Raw genomic sequence first — 19,268 nt, forward strand, 5'->3', positions numbered from 1 at the left:
AACATATACAGTATGTATTAACTCTGTGGTCAATCACCTTTTCCAGAGTTCCTCTCTGTCAATGGCATCCCTTTCCAAATCTCTATCCTGTTTAAACACTTGTCATATTACACATCCCATAATTAACCACTTGAGGTGTTGGGTGAAATTCCATAATGGTCGTTCATCGCTCTCTGTCTGGGTGTAGGTGGAAGTGGTATGGGAGTTAGGCCCATTGGGTATTTTCTCATCTACTGAGCCTCTAACAACCTTCAGCTCTGACGACAACAACCACCACGTTGGCCTGTCGCACCCACACACACACTCTTACGCATACACTGCAGCATCCAAATCCTCACTTCATAGATGCAGGAAGGAGGGGTTTTTTAAAGTGTGAAAGGCAATTGAGGGGCGGATAAGGGAGAGAGAGAGAGAAACAAAACCTAACCAATCCCCAATCTGCAAAGCTAAGCTTGTAAATAAAGTTGCCAAATAAAGTTCATCCAGAGGAGAACTAGGTGCCCTAACTCAGGCAGACTGTCATCCTGTCAGGCCCTATAATGATTACATTATATTGCTTCATGCTCTTCTCAGTCTTGGCTGTAAATTGGCAATGGTGCTAGTGAAAGAAGACATTTCATTACTGACTGGCCACCAAAATGTCAACATGCTCCTTTAGTTGAAGTGTTTTTACAACCTCTAAATCCTTCTTCTCAAGAGTGTTTCCTGTGGAATCTAGAGCAGTTACTTCGCTTAAAGGAATATTCTGGGTTATGTACAATTTAAGCTCAATCGACATTATTTGTGGCATAATGCTGATTACCACAAATAATAATGTCATCCCTCCTTTTCTTAAAAAAAAAGCAAAAATCGATGTTACAATGAGGCACTTACGATAGAAGTGAATGGGGCAAACTTTTGGACAGAAATGTTAAGCTTTAATTTTATTAAAGCACTTGAATTAATTCTTCTTTAAAAACACATGTATTTATTGAGCTGCAAAGTTGTTAAACTCATTATTTTTACAGTCATTTTAGGGTTTACAGAGTTATAACATCTTGGTAACGGAGTTGTAAAATTGGATGTATTTGTACACAGAACAGGGTAGTAAGTGATTTTTTTTTTTGTACACTAAAGTCATGTTAACATGCATGTTGTTTTCTTCTTGTGGCTTTACATTTCATACAGCTAGTATTTTAATGCTTACAGATTGGCCCCACTCACTTATATTATAAGTGCCTCGTAGCTCAAATTTTAGCTTTTTTTTAAAGAAAAGGAGGGACAAGTCACTGTCTCATGTGCTTGGGCACTGCCCACGCGGAGATATCATTCGTGGATGGGTCACGTCCTCATTGCGAGAACATGACCATGGTAACGTTGCAGTCGCGGCTTTCCTTTGTCAGAGGGAAAGCCACCCCAGCGGCTCCCTGCCTCGGTCTTTCTACCTACGGGTATGAGGCCGTGCCGGTCAGCACTGGGGGCGATTTGGGGACCTCAGTGGGAGCTTCTCTGCCGGGAAAACCCCCACGGACCTCCCATTCCCCAGTACGCTCATGTGCCCCGGTCGAGTTCTGGGATGAGACTGCCGGCTCGTCTCAGGGCGAGCTCGCAATCTCATTCAGGGCTCGTGAAGAGGATGAGCTCTCGATTGCAGCATCGGAGAGCGGGCTCGTCCAGTCTGACACCGAGGACTCAACTGGGCTCCCTGATGACTAAGGCCTACAGTGCCGCTGGACAGACCGCCTCCACCCTGCACGCCATGGCTCTCCTGCAAGTGCACCAAGCCAAGGCACTGAGAGAAATGCACAAGTGTAGTTCTGACCCGGGATTGATGCAGGAGCTGCACTCGGTGACTGATCTCGCCCTCCAGGTGATGAAGGTCACGGCACGATCTCTCGGGCAGTCGATGTCCACCCTGGTGGTCCAGGAGCGGCACCTTTGGCTCAACCTGGTCGAGATGAAGGAGGCTGACAAGGTACGATTCCTTGACACCCCCATCTCCCAGGTTGGCCTATTCGGTGACACTGTTGAGGACTTTTCCCAGCAGTTCTCAACGGTTAATAAGTAGATGGAGGCTATCCAGCACATTCTGCCGTGGCGCGGATCAAGATCCCACACCCCATCTGCTCATCGCCAAGGGTGTCCCCCTGCGGCAGCAACACCGGCTCCGCCGCAGCCCGCCCCAGGAGGCTGGCCCCGGCGTGGAGCCACCCGCATGAAGGAGACGCCACCCGTCTCACGGCCCGCCGCTAAGAACCAGAGGAAGGCTTCGAAGCGTCGTTATCACGACCGCCGGGCACCGCACCTTTATGGCAGGCATGGCACTGTGGAGGCAGGCCCCCTGCACCCACGCGCCCAGCTGTGGCACAACTGCACCCATGCCAGGACGGTTGCGAAAGGCCGTGAGGACGATTTCCCTCCTCCCCCGTCCCGGACCGGTCCTATGGTGGGTATACGGAGCCAAGTGCTTCGATGTCCCCAGACTCAGCACAGCCATGAGTTTGGGGCTCAAGCCCCCCCAACGTGGTGCCTCAGGCTCTGCCCCACTACGAGGTACCACCCACTGGTACATCCGACGCGATTGTTCCCTTGGTCCCCCTCGCTCGGAGCTTGGGGGCATGGCTTGCGCTCCCCAACCCGTCGCAGTGGCTACACGATTCAGTTCGCCAGGCGTCTGCCCAGGTTCAACAGTGTCCGCTTCACCTCAGTGATGGGCAATAACGCCGCTGCTTTGCCTGCGGAGATCGTGTCCCTTCTACAGAAGGAAGCGATAGAGCCTGTCCCTCCTGCCAAGATGAAGAAGGGGTATTACAGCCCCTACATCGTACCAAAGAAAGGCGGTGGGTTGCGGCCAATCTTGGACCTGCGAGTACTGAACCAGGCCTTGTACAGACTCCCGTTCAAGATGCTGATGCAAAAACGCATTTTAGCGAGCATCCGGCATCAAGATTGGTTCGCAGCAGTAGACCTGAAGGATGCGTACTTCCACATCTCGGTTTTACCTCGACAGGCCCTTCCTGCGGTTTGCTTTTGAGGGCCGGGCGTACCAATACAAGGTCCTCCCCTTTGGTCTGTCCCTGTCGCCTCACGCCTTCATGAAAGTCACAGAGACAGCCCTTGTCCCGCTAAGGGAAGTGGGCATCCGCATCCTCAACTATCTCTATGACTGACTGATTCTAGCTCACTCTCGGGATTTGTTGTGTGTGCACAGGGACTTGATGCTTAGCCACCTCAGCCGGCTGGGGCTTTGGGTCAACTGGGAAAAGAGCAAGCTCTCCATGGTTCAGAGCAACACTTTTCTCAGCATGGAGTTAGACTCAGTCTCTATGATGTGCGCCTCACGAGCGAGTGCACACAGTCGGTGCTGAACTGCCTGAAATCGTTCAGGCGGAAAACGGCAGTCCCACTGAAGCAATTTCAGAGGCTCCTGGGGCATATGGCGTCCTCGGCGGCAGTCACGCTGCTCGGGTTGATGCATATGAGACCACTTCAGCATTGGCTTCAGACTTGAGTCCCGAGATGGGCATGGTGCTGCGGGGCACATCACGTGGCCATCACACCAATCTGCCACTACCTGTTCAGCCCTTGGACAGACCTTGCATTTCTGCGGGCAGGGGTTCCCCTTAGCGCAGGTGTCCAGGTGCATCATGGTTACGACAGGTGCCTCCAAGCATGGCTGGGGTGCCATGTGCAATGGGCGTGCAGTCACCAGCCTCTGTACAGGGCCACAACTGCTTTGGCATATTAACTGCCTCGAGATACTGGCAGTATTGCTCGCCCTGCGGAGGCTTCGGCCATTGATCCAGGACAAGCACCTGTTGGTCTGGACTCATAACACGGCAACGATAGCGTACATCAACCGCCAAGGCAGCGTGCGATCTCGTCGCATGTCGCAACTCGCCCGCTGTCTCCTCCTCTGTTGTCAGCAGTTGGTCAAGTCGTTGCGAGCCGCTCACATCCCGGGCGACCTCAACAGTGCAAGGTCATGCTCAGGGGAGAGTGGAGACTCCACCCCCAGGTGGTCCAACTGATTTGGAGTCAATTCGGTCAAGTGCAGGTAGACCTGTTCGATTCCCGGGAATCCTCCCACTGCCCGCTCTGGTATGCCCTGACCGAGGCTCCCCTCGGCACAGATGCGCTGGCACACAGCTGGCCCCAGGGGCTACGCAAGTATGCGTTCTCTCCAGTAAGCCTACTTGCACAGATGCTGTGCAAGGTCAGGGAGGACGAGGAGCAGGTCATCCTAGTAGCACCTTACTGGCACACCCAGACTTGGTTCTTGGACCTCACACTCCTTGCGACAGCCCCCCCCCCCCCCGGCGAATTCCCCTGAGGAAGGACCTTCTTTCTCAGGGACGTGGCACCATCTGGCACCTGTGACCAGACCTCTGGAATCTCCACGTCTGGCCCTTTGACGGGACGTGGAAGACCTAAGTGGCCTACCGCCCGCAGTGGTAGACATGATCACTCAGGCTAGGGCTCCCTCTATGAGTTGCCTGTATGCCTTGAAGTGGCATCTGTTCACTAAGTGGTGTTCTTCCCGACATGAAGACCCCCAGAGATGCGCAGTCGGGTCAGTGCTTTCCTTCCTGCAGGAGAGGCTGGAGGGGCGGCTGTCCCCCTCCACCTTGAAGGTGTACGTGGCCGCTATAGCGGGGCACCACGATACAGTTGACGGTAAGTCTCTTGGGAAGCACGACCTGGTCATCAGGTTCCTTAGAGGTGCGAGGAGGCTGAATCCTCCCAGACCATGTCTCGTCCCCTCGTGGGACCTCCCTGTGGTCATTCGGGGCATACGATGAGCTCCATTTGAGCCCCTGGAGTCAGTTGAGCTAAAGGCACTCTCATTGAAGACTGCCCTCCCGACTGCGCTCACTTCCATCAAGAGGGTAGGGGACATGCAGGCGTTCTCTTTCAGCGACACGTGCCTGGAGTTCGGTCCGGGATACTCTCACGTGGTATTGAGACCCCGACCGGGCAATGTGCCCAAGGTTCCCACGTCCCCATTTCGGGATCAGGTGGTGAACCTGCAAGTGCTGCTCCAGGAGGAGGCAGACCCATCCTTATCATTGCTGTGTCCGGTGCATGCTTTGCGCATCTATGTGGATCGCATGCAGAGCTTTAGACGCTCTGAGCAGCTCTTTGTCTGCTTTGGAGGATAGTGGAAAGGGAGCGCTGTCTCCAAACAGAGGATCGGCTACTGGGTCATTGACACCATCGCTTTGGCATATCACGCCCAGGATATGCCGCCCCTCTTGGGACTACGAGCACACTCTACTAGGAGTGTGGTGGCCTCCTGGGCTCTGACCAATGGCAGACATCTGCAGAGCAGCGGACTGGGCAACACCTAATACCTTCGTGAGGTTCTACAATCTCCGGGTTGAGCCGGTCTCGTCCCGTGTGTTGTCAGGTACAAGCAGGTAAGTTGCGGGACAGCTGGCCGGGTGTACCGCTTGCGTATAGAGCCTTTCCCCTCCCGGTGGCGAAGACGTGTGCTTTTTACCCCCAGTCTTGTTCACGAAGTTGTGGACCCTGGATGTCCTTCCTCCTTAGCCCTGTGGCAGGCGAGTTTGCGGAGAAACTCGTTGCCGGCCCAGTAAGTATGCTAACTTGGCCCTGTACTGGGGTAGGTGCTCCACATGCGCTGGTTGCCCATATGTAACCCTGTGTGATGTATCTTCCGTGAGACGGTTACCCCGTTGGTGAACCCGCGTCTTCCTTGGGCAGAGGCCCCTCTGCCTCCGGTTGCCATGTTTGTAGAGCTCCTCCCCCCCTGGGTAGGACCTACCACGGGGACTTCTTCACATGAGACACTGCTGACAAGACTCGGTAAGACCATGTGACGTATTTGCACACAATTTCCTCCCCCTCGGACAGGGTGTGGTCTCCGCAGTGTCTTTTCCTTGGGAGTGACACCCCCGACGCAGATGCTATATGGCCCCCAGCTGAACGATTTTCCCTTTTGGGGAGAAGAAAGAGAAGAGGCCATGGCTGGGGCAGCCGGTCCCCATTTTTTGGGCAGTCAACTTGTCCCCGAGGTGCAGGGGACCATACAACACTCGTAAGAGCGTTGGGGGAGGTAACATGACGGCTGGGTGCGCTGGCTATGAGGAACACAATGGTCTGCCCATCTCGCACCGCCAGTTCACGTAACACAGTTCAGCTAGTTGTGGCGTTTTGTATAGGGACCCCTAGTGCCACTACATCGACACAACGTCAAGTGAGTGACAGATAGGGAACGTTCTGGTTACTTTCGTAACCTCCCTTCCCTGATGGAGGGAACGAGATGTTGTGTCCCTCCTACCACAACACTGAACTACCTACTGAAATGGCCGGGACCTTATCTCGGCTCCTCAGCACAAAACCTGAATGAGTGGTTGCAAGCCAGCTCCTTTTATACCCGTATGTCTGGGGGAGTGGCATGCAAATTCCACTCTCCAATTCCCATTGGCCTTTTCTCAAAGATCAGAGGTGTTTGGGGCTCCCAAGAGTGACCCCTAGTGTCACTACAACGACACAACATCTCGTTCCCTCCATCAGGGAATGGAGGTTACAAAAGTAACCAGGATGTTTTCCATCTATGCAATATCAAAGAAAAAGGCTAGAAATTAAACCAGAGAGGCACAGAAAGCATCTCCTTGTTTGAGGCTAAGATTACGTAACTGACATCTATTGCACCCTATAGAAAGAAACACTTTGATATCGACTGCATATCTTTCAATAAAGCTCCATCTGTACTATGTTAGAATGAGACTGGACTTGGAGACAGCTCTTCATTTTACCTTTAAAACTGTAATAAAAAAAATAAAAAATCTGAACCTTTTCTCGTTCAAAAACTCGTTTCAACCACCACCCTTGATGATTTGTGAAAACATAGATGATTACAGAAAATGGTTAAACCCAGACTGATTTATTCCAGGCCTGACTGGAACTTTTGTATAGCAAACCAAGTCTAGATCACGCAGATATGATAAATAATTTGCATACACAACCACATCTTTAACAGCGATACAGTAAGTTATTTGTTGAGCAATCTTTTCGGCCAGATGTCCAGTGTTTTAGTATCTCCACTGAGCGATTTTAAGCAGGGAATTCAAGCTCAGTTGAATGTGTGTGTGTGGAACATCTTAAAACATTTAATGGAAGAAGGAAAATGCAGATATTGATATTCAAGCAACAGTATTACTGTGTCTCATGAAAAAAAGACCAAGAAACTGCTAGTATGTACTGTTACTGTGAAAGGAGGACAGGGGGAGGAAATGTCTCAGTGTTTTGGAACCACAGATGATGCTGCCACAGCCTGTAATTACTAGTTTAGTGGAATATATTCAGTGGAATATATTACAAATCCCTTAAACACAATATTGAATAATACGCTATAAAATGCCAAGACCTTAATCACAATACAGAGTTATGGACTCAATTATTGCCATTGTAAGAGCCTGAAATCAAATGACCCTCTCCTGAGAATTGTGAGATTGCTCAACCAGTATAAATGCAAGAAATAAATAACTCGATGGATGGATGGATTGACAAATGGACTAACAGACAGATGTATGGATGAATTTCAAAATCTTACAATCCTTAGAAGAAATGTCAAACTGTATCCAAATGCTCTTTTATGGCCTATTGCAAGCATTCAGAAGTCTAAGAAAAATATAATTTTCTATCATATCTTCTGAGACCTGAGTGATTGAAAGTTATTTTGTTCTTTGCACAGTAAACCCTGTTGGTTTCTGAATTTTAGCAGCTATCGCTAAACGAAAACAGAAAATTACAGCAATTCAGCTGCAAGCACACTCTACTTCTCTGGATCTTCAACCATGAAGTTAGTATCTAACGAAAAGTGACTTGAGAGCAAACACTAATGTGAAAATGTTGTGGTCAGCTGTACTCCATTCCACTCAAATTTTCCCTTTATCTTGCTCTTTCTTTTTTTTTTCTCACAGCAAAATTCACTGTTCTAGGACCAGTCTAAGAAACACCTGCATAGAACTATGCAATAAAGATAAATCATCTCTGTGTATATGTGATATATGCTACTGTCTGCTTGCTCCCTCAGCAGCTATACGCACAATGTTTTTACATGAGTCTCTGAGATTGCATTTATATATATATATATATATATATATATATATGTCCACATCAAGTATAATAAATCTAAAATGGCTTAAGCAGTAAACATCTTTTCCATGAGGTTTCCCCTGTGAAGTGATATCTTTTGGGGATACCGTAATGTTACTAACATTCTACCGCAACTAAGCATTAGCTGGCTAACCAGTGTAAGATGCTGTGTAGCATTAACTGATAATGTATGGTGTCATTTGGATTGTGTAAATAGCTTCTTGCTATTGTGCTACTGTAACAGATCATGTCCAGTCTACTTTTATGCTTTATCTGTTTTATAGTCCCCCCCCCTTATTAGAATAACACATCAAGCAAATTCACAATACAATAACAAAAGCAATAGCCAGTTTCAAACAGAAAGACAGGGGTTTAATTTATTTATTTATTTATTATTTTTAAGTTCATTATGATAATTAAAAGCTTTGCAAAGCACAGAGAAAAGGATGTCACATGTTTCTGTTTGTTGAACCAGAGTGTGTTTAGATCTGTAGCTAGCTTAATAATTTATATCACACTACATGCGTATGCTCCGGTTCCGGTTCTCTTGGCAGCAAAGTGTCCATCAGGTGAACCCTATGGAAACATTGAAGAGCCCGTTGAAGCAGCTGTTTATGAGCACTTTGGTTTGGAATTAACCTTCAATGGCGGCCATAATTGTTCTCCCTTCAAAGTGCCCATTGGATGCTCATTTATCCCATTTAGAATGCAGAGTGTATATAGCGCCATCAATGCATGATGTAAATATTACAAATTACACATTTTACATATATATATATATATATATATATATATATATATATATATATATATATATATATATATATATATATATATATACGGTATACACACACACACACTGGCTGCCAAAAGTTTGTAATAATATACAGATTTTGCTCTTATGGTAAGAAATTGGTACTTTTATTCACCAAAGTGGCATTCAACTGATCACAATGTATAGTCAGGACATTAATAACATGAAAATGTACTATTACAATTTGAAAAAAATGTTCAGAACTTCTTAAACTACTTCAAAGTGTTCTCATCAAAAAATCCTCCACGTGCAGCAATGACAGCTTTGCAGATCCTTGGCATTCTATCTGTCAGTTTGTCCAGATACTCAGGTGACATTTCACCCCACGATTCCTGTAGCATTTGCCATAGATGTGGCTGTCTTGTTGAGCACTTCTCATGCACCTTACAATCTAGCTGATTCCACAAAAGCTCCATGGGGTTAAGATCCATAACACTCTTTTCCAATTTATCTGTTGTCCAAAGTCTGTGTTTCTTTGCCCACTCTAACCTTTTCTTTTTGTTTTTCTGTTTCAAAAGTGGCTTTTTCTTTGCAATTCATCCCATAAGCCCTGAGACTTCTCTTTAGTGTTGTACATGAAATTGGTGTTGAGCACGTAGAATTCAATGAAGCTGTCAGCTGAGGACATGTGAGGTGTCTATGTCTCAAACTAGATACTCTGATGTACTTATCCTCTTGTTTAGCTGTACATCTGGCCTTCCATATCTCTTTCTGTCCTTGTTAGAGCCAGATGTCATTTGTCTGCAGAGAACACCTTTGTATGAAATCTTCAGTTCCCTATCTGTCACTCACTCGACGTTGTGTCGATGTAGTGACATTAGGGGTCACACTTGGGAGCCCGAAACACCACTGATCTTTTGAAAAAAGGCCAATGAGAATTGGCGAGTGGAATTTGCATGCCACTCCCCTGGACATACGGGTATAAAAGGAGCTGGTATGCAACCACTCATTCAGATTTTCTCTTCGGAGCCGAGCAGTTGCATTCAGAGCAAAAAGACTGCTGGATTTGACGGCGCATTTCAGCGGCTTCTCCCCCTCTGTGCCTGTGCAATGCAGAGAACGCCCCTGGGCGCTTCGGCAGAGCAAATAAACAGTATATTCTGAAAAGAGTATATTTTCCATTCATAAAAGAGTGGCACACATGGAACGTCTTTTTAAAGATGCCTTTCCGTTTGTGTGTTATTCCTGGTTGCGGTTGCTATCTCTCCGCTTCTGATGGCCATGATTGCTGTCTTACGTGTCTGGGCGCTGCTCACGCGGAGAAATCGTTCGTGGATGGATCATGTCCTCATTGCGAGAACATGACCATGGCAACGTTGCAGTCGTGGCTTGCATTCGTAAGAAAGCAAGCCACCCCAGCGGCTCCCCGTCTCGGTCCTTCTACCTATGAGGCTGTGCCGGTTAGCACTGGGGGCGATTTGGGGACCTCAATGGGACCACCTCCGCTGGGTATCCCCCCACGGACCTCCCATTCCCCAGCACGCTCGCTTGCCCCGATTGGGCTCTCGGGCGAGATCGCCGGCTCGCCTCAGGTTGGGTTCTACATCTCGTCTGCCGCCCCGGAAGATGATGAGTTATCGAGCGCAGCATCGGAGAGCGAGCTTTTCCGGTCTGATGCTGAGGCTTCGACTGGGCTTCCTCCTTCGGGAATGGTCGCCCAGTCTCAGGCTGATGCTGAAATGATGAACATGCTTTCCTGGGTGGCCGCGAGCATCGCGCTAGAGTGGAACCCTCCACTCTCCCCTGAACCCTTGCGGCTCGACAATTGGTTCCTGGGCTCGGGGTGCCGCCCACAGCTGCGCCACACCCCGATTCCTTTCTTCCCGGAAGTGCATGAGGAGCTGACAAGATCGTGGGAGGCACCTTTTACTGCCCGGTCATGATCTTTCAGCTCCCCCGCTCTCGATACCCTCAATGGCGGAGCAGCCAGGGGGTATTCGGTGATCCCCCAGGTGGAAAAGACGCTCGTGGTGCACTTATGTCCGCAGAGCGCCGCCACCTGGCATGGGCGCCCGAAGCTCCCATCCAAGGCCTGTAGGTTTACATCATCTCTGACGGCTAAGGCCTACAGTGCCGCTGGACAAGCCGCCTCTGACCAGCACGCCATGGCTCTCCTGCAAGTACACCAAGCCAAGGCGCTAAAAGAACTGCACGAGGGTAGTTCTGACCCGGGATTGATGCAGGAACTGCACTCGGCGAACGACCTCACTCTCCAGGCGACGAAGGTCACAGCGCAGTCTCTCGGGCAGGCGATGTCCACTCTCGTGGTCCAGGAGCACCACCTCTGGCTCAAATTGGTAGAGATGCAAGAGACTGACAAGGCACAGTTCCTTGATGCCCCCATCTCCCAGGTTGGTCTGTTTGGCGACACCGTCGAGGACTTTGCCCAGCAGTTCTCGACAGTGAAGAAGCAGACAGAGACTATAAAGCACATCCTGCCCCGGTGCGGCTCAAGATCCCGCACCCCGTCTGCTCATCGCCAAGGGCATCTCCCTGCAGCAACATCTCCGGCTCCACTGCAGCCCACCCCCGTGGCCCGGCCCCTGCGTGCAGCCCATTGCAGGAAGCAGACACCACCCATCTCACGGCTGACTGCCAAGAACCCAAGGAAGGCTTCAAAGCGCCCCTGAGATGGGTGACACAGGGGCAAGGAGACCCATTCCTCTGGAGCTGGTGCACAGACCACTCCATCCCCCGGTGGAGGGCCGGGAGGAGAATCTATTGTTTCTTTTTTCGCCGCATGCCCCAGAGGCTGCGGTACCCAAAGGTTCAGCAAAAGAGCAGCTTTCTTGTTTACTGGGTCACATGTCCGGTGTGCACGGCCGTCGTCACGACCACCATCCACCATTCCTTTTTGGCAGGGTTGGCACTCCAGAGGCAGACCCCCCACCCCTGGACACCCAGCTGTGGCACAAATACCCCCACACGGGATTAGTGCCGATGGACCACAGGGACGAGACTCCTCCTCCCCCCTCCTCGGCCAATCTCATGGTGGGCAGCAGGAGCCAGGAAAGTGCTTCGATGTCCCTGGACTCAGCATGGTACGCCGGTACGTCCGACATGATTATCCCCTTGGTCCCCCTCGCCCGGAGTTTGGACGCATGGCTCACGTTTTCAAACCCGTCGCAATGGCTGACCCGGACCGTCCGACTCGGCTACGCAATTCAGTTCGCCAGGCGCCCGCCCAGGTTCAGCGGCGTGAAGTGAAGGGCGAGAACGGTGCTACCTTGTGTGCGGAGATCACGACCCTCCTGAGCAAGGGTGCGATAGAGCCTGTCCCTCCAGCCGAGATGAGGAAAGGGTTCTACAGCCCTTACTTCATCATACCAAAGAAAGGCGGTGGTTTGCGACCAATCTTGGACCTGCGAGTACTGAACCGGGCTTTGCACAGACTCCCGTTCAAGATGCTGACGCAAAAACGAATTTTAGCGAGCGTCCGACATCTAGTTTTGTTCGCGGCGGTAGACCTGAAGGACGCGTACTTCCACGTCTCAGTCCTACCTCGACACAGACCCTTCCTGCGGTTTGCCTTTGAGGGCCAGGTGTACCAGTACAAGGTCCTCCCCTTCGGCCTCTCCTTGTCCCCTTGCGTCTTCACGAAGGTCGCGGAGGCAGCCTTTGCCCCGCTAAGGGAAGTTGGCATCCGCATTCTCAACTATCTTGATGACTGGCTGATCTTAACTCACTCTCGAGAGTTGCTATGCACACACAGGGACCTCGTGCTCCGGCACCTCAGGCGACTAGGGCTTTGGGTCAACTGGGAAAAGAGCAAGCTCTCCCCGGTGCAGAGCATCTCATTTCTCGGTCTGGAGTTGGACTCAGTCTCGATGACAGCGTGCCTCACAAACTCAAACTTGAGTCCTGAGATGGCCATGGCGCCATGGCGTGATGACCATCACGCTGGTCTGTCACCGCCTCTGAAGCCCTTGGACCGACCTGGCATTTCTACGGGCAGGGGTTCCCCTAGAGCAGGTCTCCAGGTGTGTTGTGGTTACAGCAGGCACCTCCAAAACGGGCTGGGGCACCGTATGCAATGGGCACACAGCCGCTGGCTCTTGGACTGGCCCACGGCTGCATTGGCACATCAACTGCCTAGAGTTGTTGGCAGTACTTCTCGCCTTGTGGAAGTTTCGACCGTTGATCCAGGGCAAGCACGTGTTGGTCCAGACGGACAACACAGCAATGGTAGCTTACATCAACCGCCAAGGCGGTCTATGCTCCCACTGCTTGTCACAACTCGCCCGCCGTCTACTCCTCTGGAGTCAGCAGCACCTCAAGTCGCTAAGAACCACTCACATCCCGGGCGACCTCAACACCGCAGCGGATGCGCTGTCATGTCAGGTTACCCTCAGGGGAGAGTGGAAACTCCAACCTCAGGTGGTCCAGCTGATTTGGAGTCGATTCGGTCGAGCACAGGTAGACCTGTTTGCTTCCTGGGAATCCTCCCACTGCCCACTTTGGTATGCCCTGACTGAAGCACCTCTCGGTATAGACGCCTTGGCACACAGCTGGCCCCCTGGACTACGCAAGTATACGTTTCCCCCAGTGGGCCTACTTGCACAGACCCTGTGCAAGGTCAGGGAGGACGGGGAGCAAGTCATCCTAGTAGCACCCTACTGGCCCACCCAGACATGGTTCTCGGATCTCACGCTCCTCACGACAGCCCCCCCAGCGAATTCCCCTGAGGAAGGACCTTCTTTCTTAGGGATGGGGCACCATCTGGCACCTGCGACCAGACCTCTGGAATCTCCACGTCTGGCCCTTGGACGGAACGCGGAGGACTTAAATGGCCTACCGCCTGCAGTGGTAGACACGATCACTCAGGCTAGGGCTCCCTCTACGAGACACCTGTATGCCTTGAAGTGGCGTCTGTTCGCTAAGTGGTGTTCTTCCCGATGCGAAGACCCCCAGAGATGTGCAGTCGGATCGGTGCTTTCCTTCCTGCAGGAGAAGTTAGAGGGGCGGCTGTCCTTCTCCACCTTGAAGGTGTATGTAGCCACTATTTCAGCTCATCAAGATGCGGTAGATGTAAGTGCTTGGGGAAGCATGACTTGATCATTAGGTTTCTGAGAGGTGCTAGGAGGTTGAACCCCTCTAGACCATGCCTCATTCCCCCGTGGGACCTCTCTGTAGTCCTTCAGGGTCTACGGGGAGCTCCCTTTGAACCCTTGGTGTCAGCTGAGCTTAAGGCACTCTCTTTGAAGACTGCCCTCCTGACTGCGCTCACTTCCATCAAGAGGGTAGGGGACCTGCAAGCGTTCTCTGTCAGCGAATCTTGCCTGGAGTTCTATGTGCCCTAGGTTCCCACGACCCCTTTTAGGGATCAGGTGGTGAACCTGCAAGCGCTGCCCCAGGAGGAGGCAGACCCAGCCTTCACGTTGCTGTGTCCGGTGTGAGCTTTACGCATCTATTTGGATCGCATGCAGAGCTTTAGAAGCTTCAAGCAGCTCTTTGTCTGTTTGGGGGACAACGGAAAGGAAGCACTATCTCCAAACAGAAGATTGCCCACTGGGTCATTGACGCCATCGCTATGGCATATCAAGCTCAGGACATGCCACCCCCTGCAGGGTTACGAGCACACTCTACCAGGAGTGTGGCGGCCTCCTGGGCCCTGGCCAGTGGTGCCACTTTGGCAGACATCTGCAGAGCAGCGGGCTGGGCAGCACCCAACACCTTTGTGAGGTTCTACAATCTCTGGGTTGAGCCGGTCTCGTCCCATGTAGTGGCAGGCACAAGCAGGTAAGTTCCGGGACAACTGGCCGGGTTTACCGCTTGCGCATAGTGCCTTTCCCCTCCCTTGAGGGGAAGACGTGCGCTCTTTACTCCCAGTAGTGTTCACAGACTGTGATCCCTGGATGACTTTCCTCCTTAGCCCTGTGGCAGTTGAGTTTGCAAAGAAACTCGCTGCCGGCTCAGTAAGTGCGCTAATGAGGCCCTTTACTGAGGTAGGTGCTCCGCATGTGCTGGTTCCCCCGAAGGCAACCACATGTGATATTTTCTGCAAAATCGTTTCCCTGTCATAAACTGCGTCTTCCTTGGGCAGGGGCCCCTCTGCCCCCGGTCGCCATGCTTTGTAGGAACTCCTCCCCCTTTGGGTAGGACCTACCATTGGACCTCTCCACATGACATACTTCCGACAAGGCTCGATAAAGTGACATATTTCCAGTCAAAATCCCCCCCCCCCCCGGGTGGGGTGTGGTCTTCGCGGTGTCTTCCCCTTGGGAGTGACACCCCCCCGAAGTGGACACTTGCGGATCCCAGTCTGTTAACAAAATTCCACTCTTTTTGGGGAGAAAAAAGAGGGAAAAGAGACCTCGGCTGGGTTAGCCTGTCCCTATTTGTTGGGCAGTCGACTTGTTCCTGAAGGACCGTTTGACGCTCATAGCAGTGTTGGGGGAGGTTACGTGACAGCCTGATGCGCTGGCTACGAGGCACACAAAGGTATGCCCATCTCGCACCGCTAGTCCACATAACACTGTTCAGTTAGTTGTGGCGTTTTGTATAGGGACCCCTAGTGTCACTACATCGACACAACGTTAAGTGAGTGACAGACAGGGAACGTCTTACTATTTTAACCTCTGTTCCCTGATGGAGGGAACGAGACGCTGTGTCCCTCCTGCCACAATGCTGAACTAGCCGCTGAAATGGCCGGGACCTTGTCTTGGCTCCTCAGCACAAAACCTGAATGAGTGGTTGCATACCAGCTCCTTTTATACCCGTATGTCCGGGGGAGTGACATGCAAATTCCACTCGCCAATTCTCATTGGCCTTTTTCAAAAGATCAGAGGCTCCCAAGAGTGACCCCTAGTGTCACTACATCAACACAACTTCTCGTTCTCCCTCCAGTGAGAAAGTACAATAATCAAACAAACGCTGTCATAGCCTATCCTTCTTGCTTAACAGTGATAAATTGATAGGGAGCCGCATCCGCATGCAAATTCCACCACATGTGTGAATCCATTGCATAAGTTGTCACCGATAAAAACATTCATTTTAAAATGTTATTTATTAGTTATTTTATTTTAAATATGCCAGAACTGAGGGCTATTTAATGTCTTAAGTCATATCAACTCATTACAGCTTTGAACCTACAGATAGAAAGTTTGTTAATAACACAAACTGTTTTTCTGTAAATATATCTACTAAATTTAACACACAAAAAAATAAAAAAATAAAAAAAACTACAGTATACAGGCAACATCTACGATTCCTTTTCTTGGCATCTTTACATTCTTTGTCTTTCCATCGATTTCGAGTTCACTTGCGACATGAAAGGCAATATACAAATCAGTTGCAGTACATACAATACTCGCATTCTGACTTTCTAGAAGTGCTTTTTCCTCGCCTTCCTTAATCTTAAAAATAGGCTAATAGGCTAAAATATTTTTTGAAGGAAAATAATAACAACTGAAATCAGCAAGTCAAAGATTTACTAAAATGTGATATATGAAGGGCTGTGCAAGAGATCAGTGAGAAAACAGAACTGAAATCGTGGAGGTGATCCCAACCACTGTGCTGCGGGAAAATATTTAGTCATTAAAATATTTAGTGATTAAACTTGCTGGTGCGACTACAAAGTTGGCCGACTCTGTGCGCTGTCATTTTTTGTTGCGGATGAGTAATATTAAATGGCAAACATTCCAAATGCGAAAGGAAACGGCTCTACCCGGATCAGTCAGCATGGCTCAAGGCTCAATGGACAGATCAGTGCAGAGACGTGCATTTACATGTGTACTAGTCATGAGTGCTCCGCCATGCAGATCATCATAAACAGCACAGCGGCTGGGTTGCGGATTCAGCATTTATTATTTGTTTAAAAACGTATTAAATTGCCCCGACATTCTAACAGCATTCTGTGTAAAATCTTTTCTAATGCTCTCTGAGCATTCATTCAACAATAAAAAATTTTAGTCTGGAGCCCTATAAATAAATACATAAATACAAAATTTATTTGCTGTGGCATTGCAAGAATTAATTTGCATGAACTAATCTACAAATTAGAAAAGACGCAAATTTGTTGGTTTTTCATTACCCAATTAGTGCTCTTGTCAGCTGTGACCTCATTATACAGTGTACATATGTTACTTGTTTTTTGCATAGCCGAATTTCAAACATTACGCGTAAACACGCTGCTAACATGGACTTGTTCTTGAAAAGGAAAACTATCGACGATGGTTATGTGGGATAGTGCTGTTCAGTGGGATTTTTTACTGTACTGGCAGAGTTTTTATAGTCAAAACAAGTGAAAAAATTCACTTTTATACAAGGTTGGGAGGGTTACTTTTGAAATGTATTCCACTACAGATTACAGAATACATGCTGCAAAATGTAATTTGTAACATATTCCGTTATATTACTCAAGGTCAGTAACGTATTCTAAATACTTTGGATTACTTCTTCAGCATTGGTAGATTTTTTTCATTTGTTTTGACTATAAAAACTCTGCCAGTACAGTAAGACAAAATACACATGTTAAAAATACATTCTCTGAAAAGCCTAAATATCTTATGCAGTGTTTTTTCTAAAACAAGATAAATCAAACTGATCTTGTTTTAAGGATTTTTAGATATTTTTACAGGAAAACAATACAAAAATTATTATCAATAATATGATTTTTTCCCTAATATCAAAGGTATTACTAGAAAAAATAAATTATGATCCAACATGAATTTTCTTGATTAAAAAATATGATCGTGCCTGGTAACATGTGCATGTAAAATGGATAGTAATAGCATTTTAGCTTAGCGTAAAGCTGACAATTTACACAAGGTTTATTTCTGTTTCTTGTGCTCCAAACTTACTTCTCTGTCTGCTCGTATGAATTTAACACATCATAAGAAAGTGTTTCACTGCTGTTCAAATGCACTTTGGATCACATCATTTATATAAATGTTTTCCATCTGAAAGGACTAGATATTAAATGAAACAAATGACAAAAAAAATGCAAAGTAATCTCTTCAGTAATCAAAATACTTTTTTAATGTAACTATATTCTAAATGGCAATGATTTAAATTGTAACTGTTGTGAAATACAGTTACTTATATTTTCTAAGTTAAATACATAATCCCGTTACATGTATTTCATTACTCCCCAACCCTGCCTGTATATACATATAACTATATAACTTTAAATCATCATTCAGTAGTTAATACAATGTGTATTATGAAACATGAAGTCATTGACAACACATTTTAATATCATATTAGTTGATGTTTTACATGTAGCATCCTCATAATTAAATCTACCTCTAAACACCTCACCCAGCTGTGTTGCGGGTGTTTGAATGTTTGCAAACAAGTTTTCAGACTTCTTTTTGGCTCTGAGCGAAGAACTAGGAAGCAGTTCGCCATGAGTGTTTTGGGGCCCAAACACATGACCTTGAGTGGCTTTTGCTTAAAATAGGGGCAATGATCAATAAATGGTTACACTGAACAATTATTTTGCCAAGTAATAGTGCATTAGCCTAGCAAAAGGATTTTTATGGTTGTCAAGCAATGTAGCAACTTTGCTCATCAACAAAAAATGTATGCCATGGCTTCTGGAATCAGAATTTAGAGTCTGAACAATTCATTTTATAGCAAGCTGTAATTGTCAGCTAATTGTAAATTTTACTTCTAGGGCATCTCTCCAATTAGTCTCACAATTGGTGTCATGGAAGACATGGTCAATACAGTTGTTGTATATTAAACCTTTTATCAAGATTAAACAAGGAGCATGGAAACCAAGAATTCATGGTTCTCTGTAAAAAAATAAAATAAAAAAAATAATAATGATAAATAAAAGGGTATTAAAATGGCATGTAGCCTAGGTATGTTCACCAATGTAGTAAAACTCTCTATATATATCTATATTTGTCAATACCTTTTAAAGGTATTCACTTAAGGTGTTTCTCAATGATCCAGTTGTTGTATCAGCATCATTTTCTATAGCAACTCCTGTTAAAGTCTGGTTTTTGATAGTCTGATTTGTGTAATAAAATTGACAGTGCATATTAGTATATTTTACTGTAGCTCTGTCATTTGACAGGGGCATTCTGAAATAAATAATAATAATAAAAAGTATATAATAAGTATTGTCTGCTTAGTTGATGTCTGGCTTTGAAGCTCTTGCAGAAGAAGTGAAGAGTTATTGGTGCTTGCTACCCTTGTGTTTATTGAGGGGAGGCATTTTAATAGCACATAAGTAACCCAGCTTTCACTTTACCATCATACAGTATATCCACTCTCAAGTCAAGTCATTTTTATTTGTATAGCGCTTTTCACAACACACATCGTTTCAAAGCAGCTTTACAGAAAATCGTGCATTAACAAAAAATGAAACTGTAATATCTATAAAGTCTTAGAGTGATCA

At 47.9% G+C, this 19,268-nt stretch overlaps 1 protein-coding gene across 3 annotated transcripts in view; it reads right to left on the reverse strand.

The window, feature by feature from the left end:
* LOC127446082 (cadherin-11-like) overlaps positions 1-19,268 on the reverse strand; it is a 92,338-nt gene that overhangs the window by 20,063 nt on the left and 53,007 nt on the right. The gene's annotated exons all lie outside the window — the stretch shown is intronic.

Source organism: Myxocyprinus asiaticus, chromosome 1, assembly GCF_019703515.2.
Source record: "Myxocyprinus asiaticus isolate MX2 ecotype Aquarium Trade chromosome 1, UBuf_Myxa_2, whole genome shotgun sequence".
Taxonomy (NCBI): Eukaryota; Metazoa; Chordata; class Actinopteri; order Cypriniformes; family Catostomidae; genus Myxocyprinus; species Myxocyprinus asiaticus.